General features: G+C 42.4%; 1 non-coding gene across 1 annotated transcript; it reads left to right on the top strand.

The window, feature by feature from the left end:
- Positions 1-6948: 6948 nt before the first annotated feature.
- On the top strand, positions 6949-7051 carry LOC114227277 (U6 spliceosomal RNA). The gene has a single exon (XR_003613328.1). It is a non-coding gene; the product is annotated as a U6 spliceosomal RNA (small nuclear RNA).
- Positions 7052-11288: the final 4237 nt, after the last annotated feature.

Here is an 11288-nt window from a genome sequence, read left to right as displayed (position 1 = left end):
GGCCTTGAACATCCGGTGTCCTCTGGACAGGGCCTCTACACTCCAACTGGCCTTGAACATCCGGTGTCTTCTGGCCAGGGTTCCCCTGGGTGCATAAAAGGAAGAGAACTACATGTAAAGTTTGCCATCCGCATTTTTAATTCTTGCCTCCACATGGGTGATGCTCTTTTTTTACCTCTTTTGTGTTTTTTTTCAAAAATTTCAACTAAGCCAATCAGTACAGTTCATATGAGCTGAATTTTAAGATTTAACTACAATAAGAGGCTCCCATGTTCACACTGAAATATGGACAAATCTCTGCTCGTCCCTGACACGTCCTTTTCCATGTTACCAGCAGCAGTGAGGATTAGTTGGCACCAAGTCCCCATTACCTCCTTCTGAAGGGCATGCAGCGCTCATTTAATTGCTTCACACTACAGTACCCTGCTATTTAGAACCAGTCTGTTTCTTTCCATCGTACCAGCACGGAAATAAATAAGCAATTTTCATACATTAGGAAACATAAGCATGCCAGAGTCTAATTCGTACTTATGTGATTAATAAGCCAGAGCACTGAGATGAAATACACCACACCACACAAACTCTGTTCCATTAGAGCAGCCGTTTGGGTGTGAGTTATCACCCGCATTTGTCTCACTGCTGAGCCCAGTAAACAGCCCCAATATGAACACTCACGGGACGTCTTTAGGGTGAAGGTTCTCCTTTAGGTTGAAAAATGAAGGGTCAGAAACAGAGCCAGCGTTCATGCTTTGGTAAGTGGTGCCGGCTTTGCCGGAGCTAGGAGCAGGCTGCATGACTCAGAGCAAATGTGTTTCCTGTGCCTTGTTTATTAATGGACAGAAAAGCCAGCCTGAAAATGAAATTGATTTTATTCACTTAGGATTTTCTACTCCATTGCACAATCACAACCCAGCAAATTTTTCATTAAGAGAGATAATTACTTTAATGAAGATTAAATATAATTTAAAATTCACATTTATCTTTATCTACCTAATGCAGGTCAAAATTAACCTAAAATGGTTAGGGAAGTGGGAAGAAATTGGTTTCTCCAAAAAGTCCCCACCTGTTTGTGCAGAGATGATGGGTCTGATCTGACAGTTCCTGCCTTTCTCCCTCTTTCTTTTCCTCCCATTTCAGCCATTAGTTGTCTCCCACATCAAGGCCAAATCAAACCTTCTGCTTTCTAATAGCCTTAATTTGGGGATGGTTGGCAGAGGCAGCAGGACAGCAGCAATTAATATCCGGATGCTCAATAGTCTATGGAAAAGCTGGATCCATGATGGGCATCTGGGGGAAAACATTCAGATCCGAGAAGCAGCAGGTCGGTTTTAGAACTATTCTCCCTCCTTGAGACAGAGGGCTTGTGTTCCACCTGGCAAAGACAGGAAGCCAAAAAGGACATCACACGGGTTGGCATCCCTCATCATTTCACGTGGCCTTAGACTTCTTCCTCATTAATGGCATTTGAGCTTTGTTGTAGAAAGAGCCAAGGAGAGAGAAAAGTAAGAGTTTCGCTCCTAGCTTCTCCTCTTATCTGTTAACGTAAAAACATTCAAACCTGTGAAGAATTTTTTGTGAGTTTATTTGTCGACAATTGCTGGGAAGCAGAATCTCAACTTATTAGGATAATGCTCCGGAGAATGGCAAGCTTTTTCACCTTGTTTTATACATTACAATCAAAGAAGGAGACATAAGTGAATTATATGAAATCCATTGGTGATTAGAGAGGCGGGAGAAAGCAAAAGCGGGGGGTGGCGGGGGGGGGGACCTCTGAGATTGGATAAAAAGCAAAATGATAGACACATACTTCTTTTACTTAGGTGGGTACAGGATAGTTAACAGTAACAATTAACAAGGTAACAATAACAATGAAGGAATTTATGGTCTGTGTCCCCGGTGCCCAGGCACATTTGGTTGTGCCCTGAGGGGTCTGGAAAAAGGGGAGTTACAAGTTACCCTGACATTTCACGGGTATGTTATCTTAGATGCAAAAAGCCAATAGGCCCAGTGAAGGTAAAGATTGACCTTTACCAGGGAAGACACTGGTCTAGGACATGAATACTGACTATAAACTGCTTTTAAAGTTTTAATTTCAGACCATCCTTTGTGGTTACGTTAGGTCTTTGAGCTTGTAATACTGTCATGCAGGCTATCCCTGAGCTTGTCAGGCTAGCATGTGGCTCCTTTCATCCACATATCAAATGCATGACCCTTAAACAACCCTTAAACATGTTTCTTTTTCTTTCTTTCTTTTTGTTGTTGTTGTTGTTCTTCTTTTTTTTTGTTTGTTTGTTTGTTTGTTAATCCTCACCTGAGGATATTTTTCCATTGATTTTTAGGGAGAGTAGAAGAGAGAGGGAAAGACAGAGAAACATCGATGTGAGAGAAACACATTGATTGGTTGCCTCTTGCACGAGCCCCGACCAGAGCCAGGCCGGGGAGAAGCCTGCAACCAAGGTATGTGTCCTTGCCCAGGAGCGAACCCGGGACTCTTTGATCTGCTGGCCGACGCTCTATCCACTGAGCAACCCGGCTAGGGCAAACATGTTTCTTAACTACTCTGAGTCTGGGCTCTTTATTGTAAGATGAGACTAATGATGCCCACCTTTATATTTCAGAGATTTAGAGCACCTGGCATTGAACAGGTGCTAAAAGCTCCAGAACACTACACCAATGGACCGATTGCCCCCAGGTGACAGCATCACTTGATTGTGCAGAAGGGACCAGTGAGTTTTACCCCAGGCTCTTGCCCAGGGAGGGACCCGGGGAGAGAAGGCTTGTCAGACCCTCCAGCATCGACAGGCACAGTTCTGGGGGAGCCGGCCCTCATTTTCCAGGGAGGAGAGCTAAGGCTGGTTTAGTGAGAAGACACAACCGGCTCCCAGATGCAATATTTCAAATAAGAGCTCTCATTTACTGAGTGCCGGTGGAATGTGACACATTCTACACAGTATCCCATTGGATTAGTGCGACTGTGTAATTTATCACCCGAGTCAGGACACTTGCAGAATGAAAGGGAACGCTCTACATAATGACATCCAAACCAGTGTAAACCTGGGGGGTCCTGGGCAGACTGGATGTGTGGTCACGCAATCACTCTGGGAGATATAAAACACTCGAGGTTAAAAGTAACAAGCCCACAGACAGACAAACTAGCAAGTGGCGACCCGGGGTAGGAACCACAGTTTGTTCCATGCTAGAGGTATTTTCCTCTACCTACTCCCTGCGTGCAACGTTTTAGTCATGATATCGGCTGCCAAATAACAGCGTTAAGTTTCCTTTGAAAGCCTGACTTTATTGAGTGAATCACATATTTCAACTCCGGGCCTTCCAACTGCTATCAAGAAAAAGGAGTTTAAAAAGTGGGTAAAGAGAAAGCAACATGGTGCTAGTAAAAGGAGTCATATCCTAGTGAGCAGCCAGCTCCTGAGGGCTCCAGGCAGACGAGTGCCAAGCAGGGAGGGTGACAGGCCATCGGGCCAGGCATCAGAAAACATTTCCTCCCATGTGCTGGTCCAAATTCTCACGCACTCAATGAATTCCTTGCTCTAGGTCAATTCATTACTGAGTTTTAGCGATTTGCAATCACACACACAAAAAAAATTTGATTCACTTTATAACATGCCAGGGTCTATTCTTTCTCCCAGGGTTGAAGAGGTATAGGAATGTTGAGAGACCATCAGCATTCAGTCCTCTCCATGGTGTTTCGGGGGTGAAATAGTGCCCCCCACTCTTGTCCTTTGGCCCACCTGCCAGTCACTGTTTGAACTTTTCTTGTCTCTTTACACACCAGAAGCAGCGCAGAGAGGGGGTCCGTCTTGCCTGTATGGAAAGCTAGGGCACTGGCAGAGACAATAGGATTTATATTCTGGCAGGAAAACAACAGCTCAGGTCAGTCACAGATTCCAAGCATCCTGGGTCACAAAATCTAATGAAGGACCATGTTCAGAGACCAGGTGTACTCCTGATCCCAGCAGGGGATGACCTAGTATTTCAATGATCCTGTAAAAGATCCCAGCTTGAGACATAATAAGAAAACCTCAGTCAAAATTCAAGTCTATTTCTCTGATGGTATGTTATCTTACCATATCACCCCCAAACACTCTGAGCTTCAGGTTTCTCAGCTATAAAACATTGCTTTTCAAACTGTGGTGGGCATACAAGTTACCCATAGAGCTCGATGAAACGCATTGTTGGGGCCTGTTCTTAGAGATTCCGATGTAGTAAATCTGGTATAGGGCCAGAGAATTTGCATTTCTGATACGTTTCCAAGTCATGGCGATGATGATGATGATGATGATGATGATGATGTCCATGGACCACACGTTGAGTAAATAGCCCTAAATTGTATCAATAACACCAACCTCACAGTTTGTGTGAGGATTCGCAGAGATGCAATGCTGCTTAGCAGAGCTGCTGACTCATTATGCCCCTCCATCTACATGTGTTCATTGAGGAGGATGGACAAAAGTCCAAGAGTGTTAGTAGGAATAAACCTTGGGGACATTTAGTCATCTCTAATACATTCAATGTGGCTATAAAGATGGGGTCCTAGGCTCAAATTTTGAACTTACCGAACGATCTCTCAGTTCTCTGTTTATTTTTTAAATCATAAAATACACCTTTTTTCTTTTTTCCCTCACCTCGTCCATTTGTCCTCTTTAAGCTCAGCTGCATCTCCATGGCATCCAAGCCCCATTGAAAATGATCCTGACTACTCCTTAAATAAAACATACATCTCTCCATTAGAACAGTTCTCGGGACATAGATGAAGTGATACTTATTTTGCTGAAAGCAGGAATGAACTGTTTTACCGACTGTTAGTCCTGTGATCAGCGAGAGTCCTTCAGTTTGCCCTTGTCTAACGTAGCTCAGAGATCAGGGAACTCGCCTCTTCCCGCCCCTCCCTCCACCCCGGCTTTCTCTCTTCACGACATTATTTAATCTCTCAGTTGCAGCTTCTTGGGATTAGCTACAGCATCTATTAATAGTTTTACTTGTGTTTACAGTTCCGAGGGGAGGAGAAAAACGGCTCGTTCCTTTTCTCCAATCTTGTAGATATGTCTTATTGCAGCAGGAGGAAGATGCTCAGGCCCCGTGAATAACCTATTTCCACAATCCTTTCACTGTAAAGATGCTAATGTCTTCTGTGCCGAACGGATCCATTTAATAGGCAGAACAAGTTGGATAGAAACTCTTTAATTGCTTTCAGCACACCGATTATCTTCCTGTGTCACCTATTGTATAATGCAAAAAAAAATGTTAACAAAAGCACTTACTGAAGACATTATTGGGAATTAAAAAACAAAGAGCCATCAGTTGTCACTAAATATGCCTTTCATGTTCCCAAATGAAATGCATTTGCGCACTCAAGAAACCGGAGAGCGATGTGCAGGCCTGCCGTTGTCAGAGGCAAACATCTTCATCAGACTTTGATCCAGCTGCTGCACAATCTATAAAAAGAGCTATCAAAGCCGGCAACTCATTATTGGTTATTTCAGGAAAAACTTCAAAAAACCATCCCTAAACCTGCACTGATCTTTTCTGACAACTTCCCTGACCGGGCGGTTTGTTTGCAAAGAGCAGCATTAAAAACCTCTGCCAGGCTGGCCCCTCCGAATGGCACCTCAAAGCACGCATGCCTGGGGCTGCCGGCGAGAAGCCACAGTTACAGAGCAGACCTGTATTCCTGGACCCTTGAGCTGTAAATCTCCCCCCACCCCCCCAAAAAAAAAAAATCTCCTGCCCTGATCCAACTGCGTCTCCTTAAAAGCACGTAAATGAAAGTAGCCTAATCCGGGTCTTTATAGACAAAAACAGGAAGATTAATCTGTGCGATGCCTCATAACGTCCTTTCTCTGTTGCAGTAAATCTTACGCATATTGGCAGTGAGCTCATTTCTAGCATGTTGTTTTCTGCAGGCACGCACTGCTTTAAAAGCGAAAAAAGACTAGTCAAGGGAGCAAGCAGGGAAGGGGAAGAAAAAGGAAAGAAGGGAAAGGAGGAAATGGAAAAAGGGGGAGAGAAAGAGTTGGGGTTCTGAGGGTAGTGTATAGAGGAGGGTATAGGAGGCAAACAGGGAACATCAAAATTACCTACAATTCTTCCTTTGGATTCTGCTGAAGCAGAGGCATTCTACAAAGATCTGAATAGCGAATAGCCTTCATGCTAATCGCAGTCCCTGGCATCTTGACTTGGGGACCTCTCCAGTCAAGGCCAGGTCTCTAGGGGCTCCTGATGGATAGCAAACAAGTCATAGGAAATAACTGCCCGAGACGTCACTGTCACTTAGGAAGGACGCTTTCCGCTCTTGCTCGATACATCTATGACAAAGAGAAATACAAATCATGACCACCATTATTCACCTTCAGCACACAGGAGGCAAGGATACAGGGACCACTAACCAAATCTACTTAAAGATATCGGCTTTGCCTTGAATTTACTCGCTGTAGTATCTATTTTACAGTCAAAAGTAAATTGAAATGCTCAAAATATGGATGTAATATCATATCCATTATTTGAATTAGGCACAAGAGCTCATTTGGGGATCAATTTATTACATTTTATTGTTATTAAAACTACTACCCAAATATCAATCAATGCTCTTGAGACCCACAATTTATTTTTCCTTGCATATACCACCCCCGCTTCTTAAAAACTTAAATTTTTTTTATGTGAATTCTCACTAGAGGATATTTTTCCCTTGATATTTAGAGAGAGTGGAAGGGAGGGCATGAGACAGAGAGAGAGAAACATTGATGTGAGAGAGACACATTGATTGGTTGTCTTCCACACATGCGGCTTGGGATCATGGCCTGGGATCGAGCCTGCAACTGAGTTAAGTAAGTACGTGCCCTTGACCGGAATTGAACTTGGGACCCTTCCGTTTGTAGGCCGATGCTGTATGCACTGAGTTAAACCAGCTAGGGCAAAGTTGAACTTTTCTGTGCTTGCTTTGCCAGTGCATATAATAAATGCAACAACACAGAGAAGAATAGCATGGTTCCTGGGCAAGGATGACTCGCAAATTCATGAAGCATTCCACCATTTTTAATTTAAAAAATAATAAAGTTTATTAATTTATTAAAAGCATTTTTTAAAAAGTGGCCTTTTTGCAGTGGTCCAGCTATCAGCTTCCCTCCCTCCCCTTAGTCGATGGAGTCGGGTTGGTAAGAAGTCGAGGCCTACACTCCTTCCAACCAGAACAGGAATCAGAGTGGGGGCACTATTGCCGCCAGATGATCTTTCTAAAATGTGAATCTGATGATGAGGCTCCCCTGTGCCACACCATTCGGTGATTTCCTATTGCCTTTCAGATAAAATCACATCCCTGCTGTGTGGCTACAGGCAAGTTATTAAAGCTCTCTCTGGCTCAATTTCCTCCTCGATACAATGGTGATAATAATCGTGAGGGAACCATATGTAAAGCACTTAGCACAGAGCTAATGAATGCTCAGTATTAGTATTATGGATGCTATCTCACCAGCCACGCTCCTTCTCATTCCCTCTCTGCTCTGTCTTGCAGCCACCCTGGACAATGAGCTCCTCAAATCTCCCCAAACCTTTCTGCCTTTACGCCTTGGCTTGTGGTTTTCTTTCCGTTTACAATTGTCTTCTTGGCCCTTGGTCAATTTCACTCCTATTAATTTATAAACTGTCAGCTTAAGTGCATATTATCAAGATGGCCGTCTCTGACCCAAGGCCAAGTCTGCTTCCCGGAATATAAGCATGCACTACATGCTTCCTATGCTCTAGCATGCATCATACTTACTATTGCCTCTTGCTGAAATGTCCATAAAGAGTAGACCTGCCTTGCTCACCACAGTATTTCTCAGTAGCAAGCGTAGTGTAGTCGGGGTGGATGGAAATATAATGCAATGGAAAAATAAACCTTAGCAGGTTACATTGGCAAAAGATTTGTCCTTGATCACACTACAATTAGTGACAGACTAGTTCCACAGTATTTTCATGATGGACACCACAGGCCCTGAAACATTGCTGGTTTCATGGCAGAGAGAAAGGAACACAGTAACTATTCACTGCCTCTTTTTAAAAATATATATTTTATTGATTTCAGAGAGGAACGGAGAGAGAGAGAGAGAGAGAGAGAGAGAGAGAGAGAGAGAGAGAGAATATTAATGATGAGAGAGAATCATTGATTGGGTACATGCCCCCACTGGGGATCGAGCCCACAACCCTGGCATATGCCCTTGACTGGAATTGAACCCCAGACCCTTCAGTCCACAGGCCAACCCTCTATCCACTGACCCAAACCAGCTAGGGCTCACTGCCTCTCTTAAAGCTTCCATTCCCAAGTGGCACATCCAATTCCTCCTCACATTTTATTGGCTAAAGCAAGTCACGTGGCAAAGCCTGATGTCAATCAGGTGGGAAATTCTTATGCAGAAAGGACCCTACAGTGAGGGAAACTACAATATATAGTGAACTATAGTAGATGCTACAGATCTCAATAAATGTTAGCTTAATAAAATATTTTTCACTGCAAGTTGACAAACATAATTCCCCCACCAATGAAAACCTTGCCAGAAACTTCTTTGTATTCAGAAATATTCATGTTTGGAAATTAAAATCACTCTTGTTCTGGTCAGAGCCGTGTTTCCTGCCACAGACACCAGGTGCACATGTATGTGGTCAGAGTTTACGAGCCATACCATACACCACTTTTGAGTATAGAATAACAATTGGATTTAACAGCCACAATGACTACAAAAACCCCATGATTTTATTGCTTACTCTATGCAAAATATTAACATGTCCAGCTGAGGTCCTTTCCAACTGCATAAGAAAACATGGTCAAAAGGGAAGCTTCGAAATCGATTATTCTGACCTCTCAGATGAGAACCCAGAAAACCAAGTAACTTACCAAGTTCAAACAGCTAAATAAGAGCAGAGCCAGGACTAAAACATAAATCACTGGAGGAGCATTTGAGATCTTACTCCCCAGCATATGTTGTTAGCTCAGCTTAAAAAAAATCGTATAAAAATATAAAAAAATAAAAATACAATAAAATATATTGAATGATTGGAAGAGACCACCATTTAACAGATGAGGAAACAGAGGCCCTGGAGATGAAGTGACTTTCTCAAAGCTATCCACGTTATTAGTTCTGTTTTGCGTGGTCATACAAAACCTTAAAGACATCTAAGTTGTTTCAGCATCTAGCACACTACCTGCTTTTCATGAGGTGCTCAGAGAAATATCTGTCGAATTGAACTGAACGGAATTGATTGAGGTCAACTGATTTGAATTGAAATAGTTTAGTTGAATTGAAATGACACAAAATTACACAAATAAAATGACACATTCCTTTGCCTACTCCACACATAGCCTATGTTTCCATTTCCCCTGGAGTTTCAGACTTGCCAAACCTCCTAGTTACACACAACAACTGTGACTTCATTCGTTTCTCCTCTATCATATCCTTGTTTTCTGCTCCTTCCATATTTATAACTGCCTTCCTTCTTTGAGCAGAAACAAATTAATATCTAGAAATCCTATCATCCCATGACATTTACAGAGCAGCATAGGATCTGGAAAGCAAAATCACCAGTGACAAGGGCCCCGGAAAGATCATTAGACAAAGAGCTTTACTCCCTCTGAGTTAAGCAGGCCACCTAAAAACCGACATAACCCAGATGCTCCTAGGCCACAGGAACAAATGCCATTAACTTGCTGTCTCCTGACAACTAAGTGATATGTACGAGGTCTGAGAATTAAATTTGGAGAGAGAATACAGATTCTGGCTGGTCTCCAGGCTGAGGGATATTAAATAAGAAAGAAGCAATAGCGCTGTCACATCTAATTGCTTAAAGCATAAAACTCCTTCCATACGCCTGGAGAGGAACAGCGCTGCGCGGTATTGGGCTGCACTGTGAAGTCACGCAAACAAAGAACCGCATAGCCCATTTGGACTGGAAACCTTGTCTGCAGGGAACGGGACTCGGCTGTTCCTTCTCCTTAGGACCCACCCAAACACTGAGGCATTAGAAAATCGCTCTCGGAAAGGCATAGAATGAAGCTGCTTTAATATAGCACAGATCTGACTATAGTATGAGAAATGGATAGGCTTTATGGTCAGATAGGATGTGGTTCCAATCCTGACTATGCTTCTTCGTTATCTTGTCTAAGACTCATTTTTTTTCACCTATAAGTAGAGATTATATTCTTATAGTATACGGATGTGCTGAAGATTACATGAGACAATGACTATAAAGTGACTGGCACTTAGTAGGCATTCCTTACTATGTAGCTTTTAAAATTTTTTCTTTAAACATATGAAGATGCAATTCATCTACATGGCAACTCCATATAAGTCTGTGATGAGAGAAATTTTTTCACTCATTGACAACAAATTGTGTATTTCAGCCCTGCATGTATTTCATCCTTTCACTTAATTAACATAGATTTACTGAGCACTACAAAACTCTGGTAGATACTGTAAAGATTACAAAGGCTTATTACACAAAATGTTACAAAATTAAGGCATTTGTTGAAGCCCCTTTTGATCAGTTATAACATAAAGTAATCATCTGGCCTTCTAAGTGCTGGCTTCATTTTGTGCGATATATGTGTTCAGTATGGAAAAATAATAAAGGATAAGCTACCTAGACTCAAGCTAGAATTAGAGGGTTTTGTTACAGACTGGATCGATGGGAAATTATTTGTTTCCAACCTGCGTTTCGGGTATATTTCTCTATTTTTGCATCCATATCTATATGTCAGTGCATGCACACTGTTTCAAGGCACAGAGAGGGATTCAATCCCTGCCTTCTCCTATTCTAATGGGAATAAGAATTGCAACCATGCTTCTTCCAGGAATTTCAATTGCCTCCTTGTAAAATCAGATTTCCTGAACAGATAATTTCTAAAGTCACTCCCATATAAGTAAGTCAAAATGTAGTATAAAACACTTGTGATGCTTTACTGTTGTATGTGAATTTATGAAGTATATGTTTAATTCCCAGAACACAAGTCTATAGCAATTTCACAGAGATAAGAACCATCATACAAATACAGTTTCACATAATACACCAAGGTTTCAATGAGTGAAAGGCACTCAGAAGACTTTCAAACTGCTGTCTACTTCAGTATCTCCCAGGCCAGTCCAGAGATGGACTCAGGGGTGATGTCAGAGTTCTTCCCTTTCCGCCCCCAAGGATGGTCTGCACAACACAGAGGTGATCATAGGCCACTTAGACAGAGTTTTTTGGGAGGTTTAGTTGACCTCCTGATGCCTTACCGGGGCTTAATCACAAGGAACAACAAC

The sequence above is a fragment of the Eptesicus fuscus genome, chromosome 15 (assembly GCF_027574615.1).
Source record: "Eptesicus fuscus isolate TK198812 chromosome 15, DD_ASM_mEF_20220401, whole genome shotgun sequence".
Lineage (NCBI taxonomy): Eukaryota > Metazoa > Chordata > Mammalia > Chiroptera > Vespertilionidae > Eptesicus > Eptesicus fuscus.
Note: the sequence above shows the minus strand (reverse complement) of the source record. Positions and strands in the feature narration are given on the sequence as shown.